The following is a 23,739-nucleotide window of genomic DNA, read 5'->3' as shown; positions in this document are numbered from 1 at the left end:
GTTATTTGAAGGGGAGTCACATTGACAAGGGTCCAATTCAGCCCCATTGCCGGAGATTGCCGAAGCGTGAGTGTTGAAACGAGAAGCCCCGGGAGCGAATTGCCTCCGGAGATTGCCGAAGCCCCGTGGTGCCGGAGATTGCCGACGTCTTGCTGCTGCTGAGAGCCTGGAGCCCGAGTCTCGTCTGTCAGTCATCGGAGACGCGCCGAAGGAGTGAGAGTCAAAAGTGGGGGAGGTGGAGGAAGGGAGGGAGGGGGGGTTGGTTTTAACCCATCAGTGCAAGCAACTTCTAGTGTTCCCGTGTGAAGTGGGAGCAAAGCAAGAAAGAAGCAATCAGCAGCGGCGAAAGATCATTGCCTGGGATTGAAGAAGGGCAAAAGGAGAGTGCTGGAGTTTCCAGTGAAGGTACCTGTGTGTGTGTGTTTAAATGTGCATATGTGAGACCTACAAACATATCTAAAAGTAAAAGGAGGCGCTCGTTCCCTACGCTCCTTCCAAATTTTATACGGGAGAATATTGCCACAAAATCCATTTGATGTTTTAAGAAAATACTACCAAAAATTAACAATGATAGTAATACTGTGGTGACGTTTGGAATGCATTCAGAGTATGAATATATCTTAAACCTCATGGATTGTGAGTAGGTTTTGAATTTATAATTTCGAAATACTGTTCAGTTTGAATGCTAAAACGCAGAGATTTTTAGGGCAAGTTGCACAACATCGTATCTTTGGGACCAAATTATCATTAGGAAGGATTTCACTCTTGTTGTCTTTATCCGATCTAAAGATGAACACCTAGATTAGTTCACTGAGTAGGAAGTTTTCAATTCGTATTGAGGGAAGTTTTTCTTCCTGTCTGTGAATCACGTTCTCTGTTCATTTTCTTCAGTGGAGAATGTTTATGACTGTACACGCTTGGTATTTCTGTGATACTTAATAAGTGGAGAAATTAGTCAGAACCATCATATCAAAAAAAACCAACTTGACGGAACAGCTCAGTTGGAAAGGAGTGCAAGAATTTTTTTCTGTCACCCCACATACTACACTATCAATGTATCAATGACTTATTCATATAAACTGCGTCAGAAGAAAATCAAGTATTGAATTTTTTTCACTTCATATACGGGAATAGTGTAATGTGATTGATGGACTTTTTTATATAGCATTAACTCATAAAACGCATCACAGGAACTGTCTAACTTTGTCTGACATACTGTTGTAATAATTCAAAAGTCAGTACTAAGTAATACACTTGTTGAAATAGCTTCTGTTGACTGAAATTGTAGCAGCCAAAAACCTCAATAGTTCCACTTTCAACTGTCGTCTGTATGTCCCTATGTACAATACTGTACTAGGGTTCCACTACAGGTCTTTCCTGCAATACATCTGATGGTACCAATAACATTATCAGGCCAAGACAACTTGGAAATAGATACAAAATCAGTAAAACTCTAGCAGGTTAATTGATAATTAAAATATTTTTGTAGCTGGTAGTTTCTTATCCTTTAGAAGAGTGCTAGAGTTGGAAGTGAGTAAAAAGAACAAAAAAGTTGTGAATGAACTATTGTCTACAGTATCCAGGGAACAAGCTATTCAAAAAAAAGTGACAGTTGTTTGGATTTTCTTTTTACAAGAGAATAGTAAATAACTGGGTGTAGCAGACACACGTTGGACGTCTGTTGATTGATGAAGACTGAGTTGTGTGGAATTATACAAATACTTGAGATTTACCATTCACGGCCATTGTGTCTTTTTTTTAGCACTTCTTATCCTGGTAATGCACCAAAACCAGTCATTTCCTGATTGTATTTTTAAAGATATCCATCTACAGCCAATTCCATCCATCTTCTTAGCTCTCTGTAAAAGGTCCCATGGGTTGCTTTCCCCCTGTGTAGTGGGATATTTTATCCATCTGGGAGGACAGACAGGGCTTTGGCTTAGCTTCATCTGAAATCAAGACTCTGACATGGCAATGCTCTGTTACTGCTGTATTGGGATATATAAGGTGAAATATTAATTTAATAAAAATCTGATACTATATGTATCAAAATTAAGAGAATTCTGGCCTTTTGTTACCGTTGTATTAGAGATATGCTTAGAGAAGTTATTACTTCAAATAATTGGATTGGAAATGTAAAATTCCACAGAAAAAACATGTCTTTTACCTTAGGAATTCTTTTCTGGAATGCACAAATATGCAGTACCAATTGCATTCTGTTTTAGCTCAAAGCATTAATCAACATTGACATTTCCTTGCAATCTATGTTGACTAACTCTGTTAGTCACACCTTTTGTATATTCACTAATCTTATTCCACATTGTAGTGTCTAGTATGTTATTTAGTATTGATATGAGTCTAATTGTTCAATAGTTACTTTCTTTTATCCTTTTCTGCCTTTGTGAATACTGTATAGTCTGGCTCCATGTGTTCTGGGTAAATCAGGCACACAAATTAAAGTTCATGCTACTTTCATGTAAAAAAAGTTACAATTGATCAGAAATTACCACAATAAATGAGCAGAGCCTGGAACAATACAGCACAGGAATGGGCCCTTCAGCCCATGATGTTGTGCCAAACATGATGCCAAGTTAAACTAATCCCTCTGCCTGCCCTTGGTCCATATCCCTCCATTCCTTACAATTTCATGTACTTATCTAAAAGTCCTTTAAATACCCCTATTGTATCTGGTTTTAGATGTGTACAGGAAGGTGATAGTATTGAAGGTAAGAATTCAGTATTCTTTTTCAATTAAAAATGTTCTGGCTTTCCCTACATAGAATTTTGAATGATTGCTTGTGAGTCTTTATTTTAGAAAAATGGCCTATGTGCAGAATGAATTTTATTTTCAATTGCACATTAGCAACTTTTGTTTGCTAATACTCTCAACGTCAATTTATTTAAGATTGCTAAGGCTGAATTGATATTTCGCAATCTATACTGGCATAGTTTGTCAATTGTTGCATTGTATCAGAGTGCCTTTGATTAAAATGAGACCTGATACCACATTTAGTCAATCTCCAAACATTAGTCTCCTGTTATGTGCATATATTCTCCCCATGGGTTGTACTTGATGTCTAACCCCCCTGCTTGTTGCTGATCCTTTTTAATGTGTTTTCTTTTACTGTTCAATCACATCCTTTCTGTACTTATATTGCAACTCTTAATTTCCATAAATAATTTCAAGTTGAGCTATTGCCAGTACTGTGTGTAATACAGGAGGGAAACAAATATTTAACTCAATTGTTATTATTTTTGCTTAAGGCTATTGATTCGAGTGATACCGGTGGTAATCTGGAGGGAGGTGAACAAGTATGATTGTTGCGGAAGTGATATCACTATGATAATGTCACTCCACTTAATGTAATCCAGCGCCTTGGGCTAATGTTCTGGGTACATAGAAGATAGTGAAATTTGAATTCACTAAGAATCTGGAATTGAACAAGCAAGTTAGTTTAATGGAAACTATGTAATCATTATTCATAAAAACCAAAAGAACTGTGGAAGCTGGAAATCAGAAACAATAACCGAAATTGTTGAGCAAGTTCAGCGTGTCTGAGGAAGGGTCACTGGACTCGAAACACTAGTTCTGATTTCTCTCCATAGATGCTGCCAGATTTGCAGAGCTTTTCCAGCAATTTCTGTTTTTGTAATCATTGTTCATTGTTACTAAAAAAAATCTGATGGTTCCCTAATGTCCTTGAATGAAAACAAAATGTTGTCCTTACCTTTACAGGCGCACAGCAATGGAGTTCATGCTTAACGGTGTTCTGAACTGGCCTAGCAAGCCACTCTGTTCAAGGGAAGTTAGTGATGGCCAACAAATGCTGACATTGCCAGTAACACTCAAATCCCATGAAAGACCAAAGAAAATTTGGAATTGTTTCTACCCATGGACCTAATGTGTATGGACTGAAGTCAACGAATTAAATGTTGATTCTCAGTGCCAATTAGTAACCTGTTGAAATGGTTGATCACAGTCAGTTTGCTACAGTGAAATCATGACTTTGTAGTTTAACTTACCTTTTGACTTGGGATGGAAGGGGGATGGTTTGGAGGTGGTGCTAATAAAAAAAATAATTATTCAAGAACAAAATGTGAACTACCACGTGATGTACTGTCATTGCAGTGGAAGAACATGCATTCATACAGGTAATTAGAAATCCATACTGAGTGAGGGTTGTTGTACAGAGTAGTTGAGGTTATAGATGGGAGCATAAAATAAGGGTAAAAAAAAGACATGCATTGATATGGTGCCTTTTTTGACCTCTGGACATGCCGAAGCACTTTACAGTGCACTCGTAAGGTAAGGAGAGTGGGGAACGGCTCATTGAGCCTGCAAGTAATTAGACTCAGAAATGTAAGCCCCGATTCTAACTTAGTGCAGGAATTTTGCAGATTGGAAAGAGTAATTTTTTAAAAAATGGCAGCCAGGCACCACAGAGCAATTTGAACTGATTATTACACACTCTATATAAACAAAAAACATTTCTGTGAAATGTAATGTATCGGCTGTACACGTGTAAAAATAGGTTAATGTTGTTAATGTTTGTTCATCATAAAAAATTCATGTGAAGTTATAAAAATATTTTGCCCTTGAGTTGAAAGACCACTGAAAACATGTAAAATGGGTTCTCACTGTTCCTCAATATAGGCACATGATAAGGTGCAATATGAATGCATGTTTCTTCACTTATGTTTCAGCTAATGAGGTAGTAAAATCTGATTTGTAACTATTTTTCTTTATTTCCAATCTTATTTTTTATGAAGTTTAGCCTTTGCAAGCCTGTTCCTAGGTGTTGGATATAAATAGTTAGGTTGGCAATGTCATTATTGTTGTTGGCTAAAATCTCATTCAGGTTAGACCGAAACAGCAGTCATGCTTACAGTGATTAGCATTTATTTTATAATGTGCATAAATTGAGATTACACTTAATAAAAAAATTAAGCTTTACTGCGCTTATCAAATTACTTGGTAACACTGCATGTTTGCCTCCCAGTAGTTTGAGTATTTGCACAGATTTTGTGTAATAATACAACCTCAAATAACTTGGTGTCAAAATCATTGACTATGAATTTTATTTTGTGACCTGTTACATATAAAAATATCTGGAATATATTCAACCCGTGCAGTTCCAAAGAGGTGGATTGTGCGCAATGTTGTTATATTTGTGAGCAAACTCTTAATATTTATTATAGCGTTAAGGATAATAATTTTTCCATGGATTAGGGGTTAAACTGCCCCTTAGGTGTATGTAAAATATCCTGTGGCACTATTTCAGATCCCAGATGTGGCTTTGCCATTTGCATTCTTGCTTCTGACTCAGAAGGTTGTGAGATCAAACTATTCCCAGAGACTTGCACCAGAATCCAGGGAGGGAGTGCTGCACAGTAGAAGGTGCTGTATTTTGAATGAGATCTAAAACTAAAGCCCAGTCTACCCTCTCAGGGGAATGTTAAAATAACATAATGGAAATATTTTGAAGCAGAGGTGGGGAGCCCTCCCAAGAGTTCAGACCAATATTTATCCTTTACCTAACACAGAATTACAAAATAGTTTTGTACAGAAAGAGATGATTTCGCCCATTGAGTTTGTGCCAAACAAAAGCAGCAGTTGTTTCAGGGAGCTTGCTGTGTTCAAACTAGATGTGGGGGGTCGGGGTGGGTGGGGTGGTGGCAGTGGTCCTACGTTACAAGGTTAAATGTATCTCAGTGGCTGTACAGTCCTGAAGTTGCGAATAGCACTAAATATAGAAGAGACATTTCATAATGGGATTGTTGGATCTTTGTGAATGTAGCCATTCATTTGATAGGATAGGTGATGAACAAGTTAGAGTATGTGCCATTGAAAATCAGACAGAAATGGTATTTGTTATAAATCCATGGTTGCTGTAGGTAACTTCTCAGCTTCAGTGGTGTCAGACTTTTCAGTAAATGGTTTGTGCATTTACTTTTACAGAGGTGAATTTGTACTCCCTTCTATTCTCTGAAATGATCTTGAGACCCAGGAACGTAATGATCAAACTTGAATTTAGTTATATGTCTTTTGCACAAGTATTATTTCAATTAACAAAAAAGGATATCTTTATTATCGATTATTATCTTTCATCACTGTGTGCATCCCTAAATGCCTAATGCTGATTAAGTATTTTAGAAAGGGGAGGTGATGGCTTGGTGTGTGATCGCGGACTGTTAATCCAGAGATCCACGTAATGTTCTGGGCACTTGGGTTCGAATCCTACCACAGCAGATGGTGGAATTTGAATTCAGTACAAATCTGAAATTCAGAGTCTGACGATGACCAGGAATCCATTGTTAGTTGTCAGGGGGAAATACCCACCTGGTTCACTAGTGTTCTTTAGGGAAGGAAACTGCCATCCTTACCTGATCTGGCCCACATGTGACTCCAGACCCATAGCAATGTGAGATAACAAGGCGTGGAGCTGGATGTACACAGCAGGCCCAGCAGCATCAGAGGAGCAGGAAAACTGACATTTCAGGCCTAGACCCTTCTGAAGAACTCTGTTTACTGTATCACAGATGCTGCTAGACCTGCTGAGCTTTTACAGCAACTTTGTTTTTGTTCCTGATTTACAGCATCCACAGTTCTTTTGGTTTTTAATTGAATCAATGCTAGTTGTTAGCTACATTTATCCAAAAATGAGGCTTAGGGGAACACTGGATTGCTGTTCCATTCCTGATGCTATTCTGTACCCTCTGCTTAAATTCCACTTATTTAGGTATTGGTAAAGGGTAGGCTTGAGCTCAGGTATAAGTTTCTCACTATAGTCCAGTAGCTTGCTGATGCATGTTGTCAAGTCTCTCACACAACAACTTACCACTTGAATTAATTATTGGAAGATATTGCATTATCTGAGCAGCTACAGGCCAACAAAGATTCAATGGCTTGAGAAGTAACGCATTTTTAAAAAATACGTTCATAGAATGTGGGCATCGCTGGCAAGGCGAAACTGCACAGAGAACAATAAATAGTCAACCACAATGTTGTGGGTTTGAAGTCATGCAAGCCTCTCATCTCTGGGATCAATCTAGTGAACCTCCTCTGAACTGCCTCCATTGTCACTACATCTTTTCTCAAATAAAGAGACCAAAACTATGCACAATACTCCAGGTGCAGCCTCATCGATGCCTTTACAACAATACAGGTAACAGGTAAGGATGGCAGATATCCTTCCCTGAAGGACATTAGTGAACTAGATGGGTTTTTTCCTGACAATCATCACTGGTTTCATGGCGATCATTTGGTTCTTATTTCCAGATTATTATTGCATTTTAAAGGTGAGAGGGCAAATATTTAAGAAAGACCTGAGGGATAACGTCTTCACACAGAGAGTGGTGCGTATATGGAATGGGCTGCCAAAGAAAGCGGTTGAAGCAGGCACAATAGCAACATTTAAAAAACATTTGGATAGTCAGGGTGTTGAGAGATTTGGACCAAATGTGTGCAGTTGAAACTAGCTGAATGGGCACCATAGTGAGCATGGACAAGTTGGGCCGAATGGCCATGCTGTATTACTCTGTGACTAATTAAAACTCCATCTGTCATGGTGGGATTTGAGTCCAGGTCCACAGAACTTTACCTGGCTCTCTGAATTAATGGTCTAGCAATAATGCCACTGGGCCATCATCTACCCTTGGACTTAACTGTTTAGCAGAATGGAGAGGGTTCATTCACCTGATGCTTGGGATGAAGAGGTTATTGTATGAGGAAAGGTTACACAGTTTGGAATCATGGGATTTTAGAAAGATGAAAGAGGATTTTGTTGACCCATAGAGCCATTGAGTCATACAGCAGAGAAACAGACCCCCCAGTCTAACTTGCTGACAAGACATCCCAATCTGACCTAGTCCCATTTACCAGCATTTGACCCTTATTCCTCCAAACCCTTTCTATTCATATACTCAGCATCAGAGGAGCAGGAAAATTGATGTTTCGGGGTGGGGCCCTTCTTCAGATATTGTAGTGAGCAAGTAAGAGCGTTACAAATGGATGTGGATAGTTTAGGAGAGTGGTCCAAAATGTGGCAGATGGAGTTTAACTAAGATAGTTGTGAGGCCATGCATTTTGATCGGAAAAATGGGAAGGCTACGTGTTGTCTAAATGGCGAGAAACTTTGAGGTGCTCTGGTGCAGAGGGATCTGTGTGTCCTTGTTCATGAGTCACAGAAAACTGGCATGTAGGCACAGCAGATAATAAAGAAACTGAATGGAATGTTGGCTTTTATAGCTAAAGTAAATAGCATATAAATGTAAGGAAATATTGTTGTAAAGGCATTGATGACACTGTACCTGGAGTAATGTGCATAGTTTTGGTCTCTTTATTTGAGAAAAGGTGTAGTGACAATGGAGGCAGTTCAGAGGAGGTTCACTAGATTTATCCGAGAGATGAGGGGTTTGTCATAGGAAGAGATATTGAACAGTTTAGGCCTATATTCTCTGGAATTCAGAAGAATGAGGTGAGCTTAAATTGAGGTTTTCAAGATGATAAAAGGTATGGATAAAATAGATGTGGAGCAGATGCTTCCTTTTGTGGGGCATTCTAGGACAGGGGGCCATAGACTTGGGAAAAGGGATAGCCAATCTAAAACAGAATTGAGGAGAAACTACTTCTCCCAAAGGGTTGTGAATCAGTGGGATTCTGTACCACGAAGTGTGGTGGATGCTGGAACAGAGAGTAAGTTTAAGGAGGAGTTAGACAGAATTATAATTGATGGTGGGTTGAAGGGTTACGGAGAGAAATATGGAAAATGGGGATAAGGAGCATATCAGGCATGATCGAATGGCAGGGCAGACTATGATGGGCCGAATGGTCTAATTCTGTCCCTATATCTTATAGTATAGTTGTACACAGTATTTCTAAAGTGACCTCACTGATGTCCTGTGCAGTCATAACATGACATCTCAACTCTGTACTCAGTGGTGTGGCCAATGGAGGCAACCTGTCTACCTGTGAATTCACTTGCGAGAAAATATGTACCTGCACCCCTAGGTCCCTTTGTTTGGTAAGACTCCCGAGGGCCCTACTATTAACTGTATAAGTCCTACGCTGGTATTGCCTTACCAAAATTCAGTGTTGCCTTGATGTTGACTTGATGGGCTGAATGACCTACTTCTGTGCCATATGGTTCTTTCTGGCTATCAGGAAAACCTGAACAAGTGAAGACACTTTCCTCTAAAAATGAGATGAGTAAATGGTGATCTGACGGAGAGCTTTAAAACTATGAAAGGCACAGCAGACAAAATTTTAAAAATCCACTTGGGAGAAAGTAATGAGAAGTCATAATATTAGATTGCCATAACTTTATTATAGAGGGAATTGAAGAAACTTCCTTTACCCAGAGAGTGTGACGCTCATTGACGCAGGAAGTGGTTAAGATGAGTGACATAGATATGTTAAAGGGGGTGATGGTTAAACATGAGAGGGAGAAAGGCATAGAAACTTATGTTGATTGCGTGAGATAAAGTGGGAGGTGGCTTGTATGGAGCATGAACACCAAAATAGAAAGACTGTGCATGGAACAAATTACACATTTTTTGTGAGATATTACTTATGGGATAACAATCATCAGATAGGAGAGCTGTGACCCATATGCAATACAGTTCCCACTTGAGGTTTGTTGGTCTTGCAGTTGTAATTTAGAAGGGAACAAAGAGCAGTGGAACCTCGGGGGACCTTCAGAGTGTTGGCTTTGTCAATGAAAAGTTTTTCTGAATGCTCCAATGTAGGAGCCAGCAGTTTGTGATACTTGATTTGGTCACTGATAGAGCAGTCGGGACCGCAGAAGCTCGGGCTGTGGACACATCATTACCTGTTTATAAATTTAGCTACTTAGAAAATTTTCTAAAAATCTGCCATCACTTGTAAGGGAATGCTTTTGTGCTGGGTAATTGTGCCAGTTGTTTGAAACTAGCATCTTCCTGAGTGACGTGTTTTGGGAAATGAATACCTGCAGATTGAATACCAATGTGTCTGTGACTTTAGAGATTTCCAATGCATGTATAAAAGAATTGTGAGGTATTTAATGAAAGGTTATCTGGAGGGGCCAGCAGTAACTGTACATGTTATGCTCATTGTGGCTAATAAATGGCCTCACACTCAGTTGAGTCAACATGTGGAACTATATTAAAGTCAGACCCGATAGTGTAGATGAATTCAAAAAATATTATGGTAATGTGGACTTGTTGGGCCAAATGGCCTGATTTAATGGTTCTATGAAAATATCCTTTACGCATAACAGAAGCAGTAATACTGGATAATGTGGCAGAATATTGGCACACTCAAAATTTATTTCAGAATGCAAGGCTGTTCCTAAAAGCGTGAAAAGATCTCAGGTTAGCAGTCAAGACGCTTCTGAAGAAGGTTCATTGGACTTGAAAAGTTAACTCTGTTTTTCTCTCTCTTCACAGATGCTGCCAAACCTGTGGTGTTTCTCCAGCAATTTCTGGTTTTGTTTGAGTCTGACATGTTTAGTGGATTATGCGGTCTTTACAACCCACTCAGAGGCATACCTTCCATTACATTCAAACCATTGACCTTTCCAAAAGAGTAGCTTTGTGCTCATCCTGAGGGCTGTTTGTATTCTATATGTCATTTCGTTTTTCAAATTCATTTTTGCTTGTTTTCTTATTTTCTCCCAATTAAATTTCCCACCCCCTTTTTTTTACTCTTCTGTCCCTTTACATTCAGCCTCACTTTACTGCATAGTATAACAGAGGAAAGTGACACCAAAGCCCGGAGCAGTCATGAGAACTCGCCAGTAAAACTTAAGTGAAGGCAATGTACTGCAGCTGCTGGAGATCTGAAATAAACACAGAGCGTGCTGGAGAAACCCAGCGTCTGTGGCAGTCAAACTAATGCATCAGACTTTTTTTTTCATAGCTTGAAGGCTATGGAAAATCTACACTTCAGATTGTCACTAAACACAGAACACTACAGCATAAGAACAGGCCCTTCAGCCCACCATGTCTATGCTGACCATGATGCCGTTCTAAACTAATCCCATCTGCGTGCACGTGGTTCATGTTCCCCTTCTCCCTGCCTGTTCATGAGTCTGTGTATATACCTCTTGAACTTTACTGTCATATATGCTTCTACCATTTCTCCTGACAGTGTGTTCCAAGCACTTACTGTGTAAAAAAAAACTTACCTTGCATGTCTCCCTCAAACATTTTCCCTCTCACCTTAAACATATGCCCCAGAGTATTTGACATTTTCATCCTGAGAGAGAGATTCTGACTATCCACCCTATCTATGTTTCCCTTAATTTCTAAACATTCCTATCAGGTTGCCCCTCAGCCATTGATGCTGTGGCGAAACCAATTCAAGTTTGCCCACTCTCTCCTTTTCTCTAATACACTCCAAATGAGGGAAGGCGCTGGCCTAATGATATTATCGCTAGACTGTTAATCGAGAGACTCAGGTAATGTGCCAGGGACCCACATTCAAGTCCAGTCACAGCAGATGGTGGAATTTGAATTCAATAAAAGTCTGGAATTAAAGAGTCTAATAATGACTACAAGAGCATTGTTGATTGTCGGAAAACCCCATCTGATTTCACTAACGTCCTTGAGGGAAGGAAACTGCTATTCTTACCTGGTCTGGCCTACGTGTGTCTCTGTACTCACAGCGGTGTGTTTGACTCTTCACTGCCCTTTGGGCAATAAATGCTGGCCTAACCCGTGATGCCCACATCCCATGAATGGGTAAAAACAAAATCCTGGCAACATCCTTGTCAACCTCTTCTGCACCGTCTTCAAAGCCTCCACATCCTTCCTATAGAGTGGTGACCAGAACTGCACACATTGCTCGAAATGTGCCCTCACTGAAATTCTATGCAACTGCAACATGACTCGCCAACTTTTATGCTCAATTTCCCAAGCAAAGAAAGCAAGCATGCCAAATGCCTTCTTTATCACCTTATACATTTGTCTTGCCACTTTCATGGAGCTATGGACTTGGACCCCAAGGCCCCTCTGTATATCAGTGCTGCTAAGGGCCTGGTCATTTACTGTATACTTTCCTGCTACATTTGATTTCCCAAAATGCACCACCTCACGCTTATCCACATTAGAACACAGAATAGTACAGCACAATACAGGCCCTTCGGCCCACGATGTTGAGCTGAATTTTTACCCTAATCCTAAGGTCTATCTAACCTCCACCCCTACCTTAGACTATCATCCAAATGCCTATTTAATAACCTCTTAAATGCCCTTAATGAGGCCGACTCTACTACCCTCTCCAGAAATGCATTCCTCGTCCCTACCACTCTCGGAGTCAGAGGTAGGTTCTTTAAGTCTCCCCTACATCTGCCTCTACTCACTTTAAAACTATACCCCCTCGTAATAGCTACCTCCACCCTAGGAAAAAATTAAACTCTATCTGCCATTCTCCATGCAACTTCCCAATTGATCTGTTTCTTGCTGTATCCTTTGTCATTATTCTTCTTCCACCAGCTTTCATGTTGACTACAAACTTGCTATTCAGACCACCTTCATTTTCACCCAAAGTATACATATAATATATATATATATATTATATGTATGTTACAAACAACAGAGATCCCAGCACTGATCCTTGTGGAACACCACTGGTCACAGACTGCCAGCCGGAGAAAAAAAATCATTCCACAATTGAACTCTGTCTTCTCTGACCAAGCCAATTTTGTATCCAACTTTCCAACTCAACGTGGATCCCATGTGACGTAATCTTCTGCTCCAGACTACTGATAGGGACTTGTCAAATGTTTCAGTAAAGTCCAGGTAGTCAACATTCACTGCCTTATCACCATCAATTATCTTTGCCACTTCTTCAAAACATTCAATCAGATTTGCAAAATAAGATCTCCCCTACTCAAAACCATGCTGACTCTCTCTGATAAGTCCATTCTTTTCCAAATATGAGTAAACTCTGTATCTAAGTATCTTCTCCAATAGTTTCCCTACCAGTCATGTAAGCCGACAATTTCCTGGATTATCCCTTTTGCTCTTCTTAAGCAAAGTAACAACATTGGCTATTTTCCAATCCTCTGGGACCTCTCTTGTGACTGAAGACAACGCAAAGATCTCTGCTAAGGCCCCCGGAATCTCCTCCCCTGCCTCCCACAACATACTGGGAGAGATCCCGTCAGGCCCTGGGGACTTATCTACTTTAGTGTTTTACAAGATACTCAACATTTCTCCTTCTTATTATCGATGTGCCCCAAATATCAACATACCCCTCCCTAATCTTACCATCATCCATATGCTTCTCTTTGGTGAATACTGATGTACTTGTCACCCACTTCCTCTGGCTCCACATATAAATTCCCTCTTGTGTCCTTCAATGGACCTGCCCTTTCCCTTTTGCTCCTAATATATGTACAAAATGCCTTGGGATTTTCTTCAATCTTACTTGCAAATGACATTTCAAGGTCCCTTTTAACCTTCCTAATTCCTCATTTAAGTTCTTTCTTGCTTCCTTTAAATTCCTTAAGGGCCTTGCCTGATTTCACTTTTCTATATCTCACATATTCCTCCCTTAGGTTTTGGGCTTTAACGCAGGCTATGACAGTGGGAACCATGGTAGCTTCACTGTGGGAGACAGCCTGTTGTATTAGGGCATAGATTCCAGCCCAGATAGGCCGGTGCTTAGAAGCCATTTTTTTCTTAATTTGTTCACAGGATGTGAGTGTAAGCGACTTGGCCGGCCATAACTCCTCCAGTTGAGAGTCAACCACATTACTGTAGATCTGGAGTCACGTATAGGCCAGGTGAGAATTGTAGATTTCCATCCCTGAAGAGGATTAGTGATAATTGATATTGCTTTCATGGTCAACAGTAGATTCTTTATTCCAGACATTTTTAAATTTAATTCAAATTCCACCATCTTCCATGGCAGGATTCGAACCCATGTCCCCAGAACATTAGCTGAGTTTCTGAATTAATAGTTAAGAGAAGGCCAGTTGGCCATTGCCTCCCTATACAGTTGCATGACAGAAATGTCTAACCTTCAGTTGCCCCCGCTGTGTCCTGGAGCATGTGTATTGTGTTCAGTCAGTTAGCCGTGTGCACATAATGTACATCAGAAAGCATAGAACCCAGACTATGTGTGTAGATCTGTGGAGTTGTAGCCATAAAAATAATCAACAATGAATAAACTTTGAGACATCTGTCCCTACTAGAAGTTTTTGTGTGGATATTTTTAATCAATCTGCTCAAATGTGTTCTGACACACCTTGGAAGCAGCACAGTGCAAATCCATCAGAATATTATTGGAGCTGAAAGGGATAACTTATGAGAAGAGATTAAATAGAATTTGTATTATCTGAAATACAGGTTGTTGGCGGACAGGGACTGGTTGGTTGGTGATTGCTTGAAGTTTTCGGGATTTTGAAAGGAATTGCTAGAGTTAGTAAAGGGAAATATTTTCCACTGATGGGAAAATCTAGAACAAGGTGGCAGGTTCTTACAATCAAAACTATGGCATCTAGAGAAGAGAAGTTAGGAAGCAGTTCTTCACAAAATGAGTGGTAGCAGTGTGGAATTCTGTCTTGAAAAGAGCAGCAGTTGTTAACTCCATTCCTAACTTTAACTTTAAGATAAATAGATTTTTGCCAGTCAAGAGACTAGTCACTTAAAAGCAGGGTGGAGTTAAGGTTTAAACCAGATTAGCCATAGCACCCGCATGGGCCCCAGCTATGCCTGCCTCTTTGTAGGTTACGTGGAACAGTCCCTCTTCCGCACCTACACAGGCCCCAAACCCCACCTCTTCCTCCGGTACATTGATGACTGTATCGGCGCCGCCTCTTGCTCCCCAGAGGAGCTCGAACAGTTCATCCACTTCACCAACACCTTCCACCCCAACCTTCAGTTCACCTGGGCCATCTCCAGCACATCCCTCACCTTCCTGGACCTCTCAGTCTCCATCTCAGGCAACCAGCTTGTAACTGATGTCCATTTCAAGCCCACCGACTCCCACAGCTACCTAGAATACACCTCCTCCCACCCACCCTCCTGCAAAAATTCCATCCCCTATTCCCAATTCCTCCGCCTCCGCCGCATCTGCTCCCACGACAAGACATTCCACTCCCGCACATCCCATATGTCCAAGTTCTTTAAGGACCGCAACTTTCCCCCCATGGTGATCGAGAACGCCCTTGACTGCGTCTCCCGCATTTCCCGCGACACATCCCTCACACCCCGCCCCCGCCACAACCGCCCCAAGAGGATCCCCCTCGTTCTCACACACCACCCTACCAACCTCCGGATACAACGCATCATCCTCCGACACTTCCGCATTTACAATCCGACCCCACCACCCAAGACATTTTTCCATCCCCTCCCCTGTCTGCTTTCTGGAGAGACCACTCTCTTCGTGACTTCCTTGTTCGCTCCACACTGCCCTCCAACCCCACCACACCCGGCACCTTCCCCTGCAACCGCAGGAAATGCTACACTTGTCCCCACACCTCCTCCCTCACCCCCATCCCAGGCCCCAAGATGACATTCCACATCAAGCAGAGGTTCACCTGCACATCTGCCAATGTGGTATACTGCATCCACTGTACCCGGTGCGGCTTCCTCTACATTGGGGAAACCAAGCGGAGGCTTGGGGACCGCTTTGCAGAACACCTCCGCTCAGTTCGCAAAAAACAACTGCACCTCCCAGTCGCAAACCATTTCCACTCCCCCTCCCATTCTCTTGATGACATGTCCATCATGGGCCTCCTGCACTGCCACAATGATACCACCCGAAGGTTGCAGGAACAGCAACTCATATTCCGCCTGGGAACCCTGCAGCCATATGGCATCAATGTGGACTTCACCAGTTTCAAAATCTCCCCTTCCCCTACTGCATCCCTCAACCAGCCCAGTTCGTCCCCTCCCCCCACTGCACCACACAACCAGCCCAGCTCTTCCCCCCCACCCACTGCATCCCAAAACCAGTCCAACCTGTCTCTGCCTCCCTAACCGGTTCTTCCTCTCACCCATCCCTTCCTCCCACCCCAAGCCGCACCCCCAGCTACCTACTAACCTCATCCCACCTCCTTGACCTGTCCGTCTTCCCTGGACTGACCTATCCCCTCCCTACCTCCCCACCTACACTCTCTCCACCTATCTTCTTTACTCTCCATCTTCGGTCCGCCTCCCCCTCTCTCCCTATTTATTCCAGTTCCCTCCCCCCATCCCCCTCTCTGATGAAGGGTCTAGGCCCGAAACGTCAGCTTTTGTGCTCCTGAGATGCTGCTTGGCCTGCTGTGTTCATCCAGCCTCACATTTTATTATCTTGGAATCTCCAGCATCTGCAGTTCCCATTATCTCTTAGCCATAGTCCTGTTGGATTGTGGAGCATGCGCTTGTACAATTGACAGTGATACTCCATTACCCAGGATGAACGTGCAGTTTTTACCAATAATAAATAGAAGCTGCCTGCCAAGTTTCCCTTTGCTCTGCTGATGGTCTACTGCAGGAAGTAGATTGTATGGAAAGGGTCAAAAACAAATGGTGTGTGGAAAGAAGGAGGTGAAAAATAAGGTGAACGATGAGAGGAGGGAAAAACTGTGGTCAGAGTGAAGAGGAGGAGCTGAAAACAAAGAGGAAGCTAGTGACATAAGTTAATGAGAGAAGTGAGACACAAGTAGGGGAGAAAGAGAAACAGCGGTGAAGGACGGATTGAGTGAGAGGTAGAAGGGAGGAAAAGTGGGATAGATATGGAGGAGTGAGAGTAACAAATGGAGAATGACTTCAATTTTGGCAAGCTAATGAACCCACAACCAAGAAGGACAGAGACAATAAATCTACTGAAGCACTGCCATCTGCAATTTCTCCTCCAAATCACATGCTATCCTAACTTAGAACTTAATGAGTTACTGAGTCAAAATCCTGGTGTCCCTACGTCCCCAAGGATTGCAGCAGTTCAATGAGACCGCTCATCACCACCTTTTACAAGGGCAGGAACTGATGGGCAATAAATAGCCCACCCAATAATACCTACAATTCCACACCCCCAAAAAAATCCTTCTGATAGGATCTTTAAGTAGTAGTGAATGAGAGTCTGGGAGATTTCTGTTCTGCCCCAAAACCATGGAATCTGATCATTTTCTTCAAATTTGTTAAGAATTTCAATTGGGCAGAATGAGCTTTAATTGGAAGCATGTGAATGTGCCTCCAGCTGGCGTAATTTCATTGTTTGTGTCTATGTGTTAACGCACACTTAGATTTAAAGCATCTTGAAATTTGTAATAGGTTTGAGATCTCAGCACAGCTAGCCGTAGGCAGGGCTATCAGCCTTCAAATCAAAGAAAAGAAATGTGTTTGGAGCACATGAAGGTTTCAAAAGGCAGGAACAGCTTCCTGTAGCATGTGAAAGTGAATGAATAGGCCAAGAGGGGCGAAGGAGAAGGGAACCGAAGTTAATTTGAATCACCAAAGGCTGTTGAAGCGTGAAAAACACACTTGTTACAAACTAAGTCTAACAACTAAGCCTCACTTGCTGGCAAGAATCCCCTGTGATTCTATGGCACAGTTTTGTGAACAAATGCTTTGTGCATATTTTGTGTTTATTTTTTTCTCTCTCTCAAAACACATTCACATCTAAGTGATTACCAAGTCTCTAGGGCACAGAAAAGGCCATTCAGCCCAATGGGTCTATACTGTTATTTCTGTTACACATGAGCCAAATGCTGTCTTCCTCCACCTCACCCAATCAGCATAGCCTTCTATTCTCTGTCAAGTTTGTCTAGCTTCCTCTTAAATTTAGCCGTGATATTCAGCTCAACTAACCCTTGCAGTATTAAGTTCCACCTCCTCACACCTCTCTAGTTCAAGATGTTTCTCCTGAATTCTCTATTAATAATAAAATTATTTCACATTCTAATTCTGGTCTTACCTGCAATTAGAAATACCTTCTCCACATCTACTTTTCATAATCTTGAAGACCTGATTGCTCCTCCTTTTTCTTATTGTTTCATTGCAAGTGGATGTCGCTTGCAAGTCCAGTATTTGTGACCCTAATTACCCTTGAACTGGGTGGCTTGCTAGGGCCATTATAGAGGGCAGTTAAGAGTCAACTTCATTGCTGTGGGTCTGAAGTCATATGTAGGCCAGACCAGTTAAGGATGGCAGATTTCTATCCCGGAAGGACGTTAGTGAACCGGATAGATTTTTCAATATTTTTAAAAACAGCAATGAACTGTAGTCATCGTGGTCACCAACACTGAGTCTAGCTTTTGGTAGAATTTCAAACTGAAATGAAATTCCACTGTTTGCTTAGGGGAACCGCTGTCTCCAAAGCATCAGAAACCAAAAGAGAAGTCGCTGGAAAAGCTCAGCAGGCCTGGCAACATCTGGGAAGAGAAATTAGAGTTAACGTTTCAGGTCCAATGACCCTTCCTGTACTGAGGGATGGTCACCGGACCCGAAACATTAGCTCTGATTTCTCTTCTCAGGTGACCTGCTGAGCTTTTCCGACAACTTCTGTTTTTATTTCTGATTTACAGCATCGGAGGCTCTTTCGGTTTCCCCAGACCATTAGTTTGGGTCCCTGAGTCACTAATGACATGACCAATATGTATAGCTGCTGCAAGTGATTTGCAGACAGAAAGAAAACGCGAGGCAGGTGATCAGTTTCTATCTCCGAGAACCGGAGGAACAAATGACTGCAGATGCTGGAATCTGCACAGCAAACAACAAAATTCTGGAGATCACAGTGAGTCAGATAGCCTCCATGGAGAGAGAGCAAACTAACATTTCAAGTCTAGATATCCCTTCATGAGCCCTGAAATGATGGAGTCATTTAGACTCGAAATGTTAGCTCGGTCTCTTTCCAAGAAACGGAAGCCAGTTAGTCACAATCTGATAGATAATCTAAGTTTTATTAGTAGTATTAGCTAAACCCTCAGGACTGATGTGAAATTTTGATAAAGTATTGTTGAGAAACAAACCCTTTAGAATTATTACTAAAATTAAGTACTTAGGTAGGTCTCTTCCACATAGAGGGAGCCAACTTCCCTGAAATTAATTTTATTTTAATCAGATCTAGCCTAAAGTCATGTTTTGTCATTGAGGGCATCACTACGATTGCAAAAAAACTACAGGAATATTGAAATTATGGGATAGGAAAGGTATGAAAATTCCAGCCAAGTTGAATGCATTTTTGACTACATTCGTTCCTAATAATAAGCCATCTAGAAAGTAATTGCATCGAATTAGCAACATGAAGAGCTAACACAGTTCTTCAGAACTATTGGATTTGAAATGTAACTGTTTCTCTCTCCACAGATGCTGCCAGACTTGCTGAGTTTCTTCAGCATTTTGTATGTTTTCTTCAGATTGTGGGCATTCTCAGTATTTTGTTCTTAGTCAATTTCTAGAGGTAATTTCTAATTACTAATTTAGAGAGTTTCAACTGGCCTCAGTTGTTCTGTGTTCGAAAAAAAGACAAATAATAAGACATTAAAACTCGGTAGCCAGAGATTATCAGTCAAAAAAACCCTTGAAGTTAATAATACACAATTTTCTGCAGGAGACTTTTTCTGATCTTGGGATCTGGGTGATGGTTATTCAGGAGTGAGAGCTGCAATAGATGCTACACTTTCAGTTTTTGACATTAACCAGTATGTGATTGTTAACTGGTAATCACTCCCAGGTGCCTGTTATCTGCCATTTGCTGTGGATCACTACGTCTGTAATTTCACATGATCGTATCCGGCATAAGAAATGTGCAGGACAGTTCTGACAGCTGCTGCATTGCTCGAAAGTGTATGATGGCTCAAAAGGCACAAAGGTATTTAACTCTGGACCTGAAAGGTCCTCAACCACATTGTGCTGATCAGACACAGAGAGTGCTGTACTTGAAATGATTCGGGATGTGTTCTGCAGCAGTTGGTTGAGTGCAGTAAGTTATCAGTTTTGGAATCAAAAATGTTCGACGCACTAAAGGATTGGGGTGTAGGTTCTCTCAATCTCCATCCCCAATATGGTTTCTTAATCCTTCTCTTTCAGCTGAGACTTACAGGAACCAAAAAATCATGTCTGCAGTTATTTGGATACATTGTGATCAGAGATAATGGGAACTGCAGAAGCTGGAGAATCTGAGATAACAAAGTGTGGAGCTGGATGAACACAGCAGGCCAAGCAGCATCTTAGGAGCACAACAGTTGATGTTTCGGGGTCTTTTCTGATGAAGGGTCTAGGCCCGAAATGTCAGCTTTTGTGCCCCTAAGATGTTGCTTGGCCTGCTATGTTCATCCAGCTTCACACTTTGTTATCTTCTTTCAGTTGATAATGGGCAGTTGCCAGTGATTCTCTGGTGTCTAGAACAATGAGAGGATTCTCATAGAAACCTATAAAATTGTAACAGGGCTAGACAGAGCAAACATTGGAAGGATGTTTTCAGTATCCAGGGAGTCCAGAACTAGGGGTCACTGTTAAAGGATGGAAGTCGGCCCTTTAGCACAGATGGGGAGAAATGTCTTCACCCAGAGATGGTGAGCTTATGGAATTCTCTGACACAGACAGCAGTTGAGGCCAAAACATTGAATGTTGTCAAGAAAGAGATAGGTACAGTTTAAAGGAGCAAGGTAGTGGGGAGAAAGCAGGAACAGGGGACTGAAATGAATGATCAGCCATGGTCATATTGAATGACGGTGCAGGCTCAAAGGGCTGAATGGCCTACTCCAGTTCCTGTTTTCTCTATAAGGGGCCTTGAATTTGTTTGCTATTCTTTGCTTTCCCTCTGGTTGGTTTGGTGTCACTTGTCGGGTCGTAGGAGAGAATCTGCATAGTTTTGCTCTCCACGCGTAGAACTGCTCAAGTACAAGCAGTGGCCTTAAAGGTCAAACATTCCTTCAGATCTGAATAAGCCTTTATTCATTACATACCTACAGTAGGGAGATTGGGAAAGATGCCTTCCCATCTCAATCCAGGAGTTTGGAATTCAAGCTTAGACTAGAAACAGTGAGGAAATGATTTTTTTCTAAATTCTATCATACTCCCTACGTGGACAGCTCATTCCCAAGCACAGACTGTATGGAGCCATCTGAAGTTCTTGCTGACATCTTTGCTGCTGTGGATCCATTTGTTTTGCGAGTGGGCAATATGGTTTTCAGGAATCAGAACTCCAAGAAAACTTACTGAGCTAACACTGGGTAATCACCATCGCACATGCATGGTTTACCTTGCACTAGTCCTTTCCAGATTACTTCACTGTGTAGACAAGTCGCAGAATTTCCTTTTTTGCAAAGAAATACATATTAAGGCTCAGTTTGATTTATTTTCAGTTGATGAGTTGCTCCTCATCTTGGCTGCCACCATTTGGTTTATTTTAATGATTTATCTCGGTTTATTCTGCTGGATATCAAAGTATCAAAACTAGCTTTGGGTTCAATGGGAATAATTGTTTTGGAGCTTTACTTCAAGGCTAAATCTGAATTCCTCAACTTTTTTTTATCAAGGTCTCTTTTTCCTTCTCAACTAAATTATTTTACTGTTTTTTGTTTGGTTTATTTATTAGTCCCTTCTTAACTGATTATTGCCATTGATTGGACCTTTCTTATTCACATCCCTTGATTGATTGGCCCCTTCTGATCTGATTCACTTTGATTTGTCCTTCGCACATCAGAATTCCTTCTTTGATTGGTTCCTTCTTATCCAACTCTCTTTTATGGATTGATCCCTATCAATTCTTTACCCCTGTTTTCTAGCACTATTGCTGTATTATGAGCTACTCGGGCAGCACAGTGGCTCAGTGGTTAGCAGTGCTGCTTTGAAATGCTCGGGGCCCAAGTTCGATGACTGTGTGGAGTTTGCGCACTCTCCCCATGTGTGCATGGGTTCTGGTTTCTTCCCACTGTCTAAATATGTGCTGGTTAGATAGGGTATGGGGAAATGCACGGATCGGGGGCAGGTGGGATGCTGTTCAGAGGGTTGGTGTGGACTCGATGGGCCAAATGGGCCAAATGGCCTGCTTTCATACTGTAGGAATGATGTGGAGGTGCTGGTGTTGGACTGGGGTGGACAACATCACTTCCCCTGATGTTGGAGCAGTGCTCTGATAGCTTGTCATTTCAGATAAGCCTGTTGGATTATAACCTGGTGTTGTGAAACTTCTGATACTGCAGGGGTTCTATGATTCACTGCATCCCCAGTGCCTCTTCACCTGTGTGCTGTAATCAAAGTGGCTAGTCATGATGATCCTCAATCATTATCATCTGCCACTTAGTCATAAGGAAGACAGCAACTGATCTGAAAAAGAGTCATATTGGACTTGAAATGTAACCTTACTGTCACTGTTTCGGAATTCTAGTATCCACAATATTTTGCTTTCTTGATCCCAGTCCCGATCTTCTTCATTTTCATGTGTGCCTCTCTGCTGAGATTTCCCCATCACATTGTGGAGTGAGAATGCATGATGGCTTTGTCTAGTAGATGTCTCGTCAGTTCCAGTTCTGGTCACACATTTCTGTGGAGTTTTTATCAATTGACTTCTAGCTTCTAATTTACAGAGTCAAGCCACCTTCCGTTCTGCCAGCCCCCTGGTTCGACTAGGAGAATCGAAATTACCCCTCCTCTCCCCTGCCGTCCATAAATGGATAGTATTGACCAGAAACTGAATTGGGCCAACCACATAAATACAGTGGCTACAAGAGCAGGTTAGAGACTAGGAACTCTGCAGTGATTAATTCACCTCCTGACTCTCCATCATGTACAAGATAGAACACAGGAGTGCGATGCAATATTAAATATAAACTGAAAGAACTGCGGATACTGTAAATCAGAAACAAAAGTACACATTTCTGGAAAAGCTCAGCTGGTCCGGCAGCATCTGTGGAGAGAAATCAGAGTTAACGTTTCAGGTCTAGTAACCCTTCCTCAGAACTTGCCCCAGTTCCCCAGTTCTGAGGAAGGGTCACTCAGCTCTCTACATTAATTCTGGTTTCTCTCCACAGATGCTACGAGACCTGCTAAGATTTGCCAACAATTTCTACTTTTGTCTCTGATGCAATACTTTCTGTATGCCTGGATAAGTGCATCTCCAAAACCACTCATGAAGCTTGTAACCATCTAGTATGAAGCTGTCTGCTAGTTCAGCACCACATTCATAAACATTCACTCCCTGCACTGCAGACACTCAGTAGCAGCAGTGTGTACTGTCTACAAGATGGACTGCAAAAACGCTTTAAAAAATCCTTAGGTAGCACCTTCCAAACTCATGACCACTGGTATTTAGAAGGACGGGGACAACAGACAGATGGGAACACAATCCCTGCAAGTTTCCCTCCAATCACTCACCATCCTGATGTGGAAATATATCGCCGTTCCCTCAGTGTCGCTGGGTCAAAATTCCAGAATTCACTCCCTATTAGGGCATTGTAGGTCTACCTACAGCACAAGGGCTGCAGTGGTTCAAGAAGGCAGCTCATCACAGCCATAAGAGCATCTAGGGACGGTCAATAAATACTAACCCAGCCGATGACACCCATGTCCCACATGTGATTTTTAGAACAAAAACAGCCACACTGGGAGGTTGGCAGGCTTATCTCACTGGCAGCAAATGCAGTTTCAGAATATCCTTGTAGTTCAGATGTGGGATATCCCAGGGCCTCCAGTAGTGTTCAACGCCGTAAGTCCAGTGCTTCATCCTGAATTTCGACCTGCTGAAACATCACCTTTCTCAAAAGCTTAATGCACGACGATACTCAGTGTTCAGCTTAGCTCGCTGCCTGTTTCAACACACAG

At 41.7% G+C, this 23,739-nt stretch overlaps 1 protein-coding gene across 3 annotated transcripts in view; it reads left to right on the top strand.

Annotated features, from left to right (window-relative positions):
- Positions 1 to 288: 288 nt before the first annotated feature.
- bmpr1ba (bone morphogenetic protein receptor, type IBa) overlaps positions 289 to 23,739 on the top strand; it is a 466,435-nt gene continuing 442,984 nt past the window's right edge. For all 3 annotated transcript variants that reach the window (XM_059649546.1, XM_059649318.1, XM_059649359.1), the window contains exon 1: positions 289 to 405. The gene's annotated coding sequence lies outside the window, so the exon portion shown is untranslated. The remainder of the gene's footprint in view (positions 406 to 23,739) is intronic.

This window comes from Stegostoma tigrinum, chromosome 1 (assembly GCF_030684315.1).
Source record: "Stegostoma tigrinum isolate sSteTig4 chromosome 1, sSteTig4.hap1, whole genome shotgun sequence".
Taxonomy (NCBI): Eukaryota; Metazoa; Chordata; class Chondrichthyes; order Orectolobiformes; family Stegostomatidae; genus Stegostoma; species Stegostoma tigrinum.
This window is presented reverse-complemented; position numbering and strand designations above follow the sequence as displayed.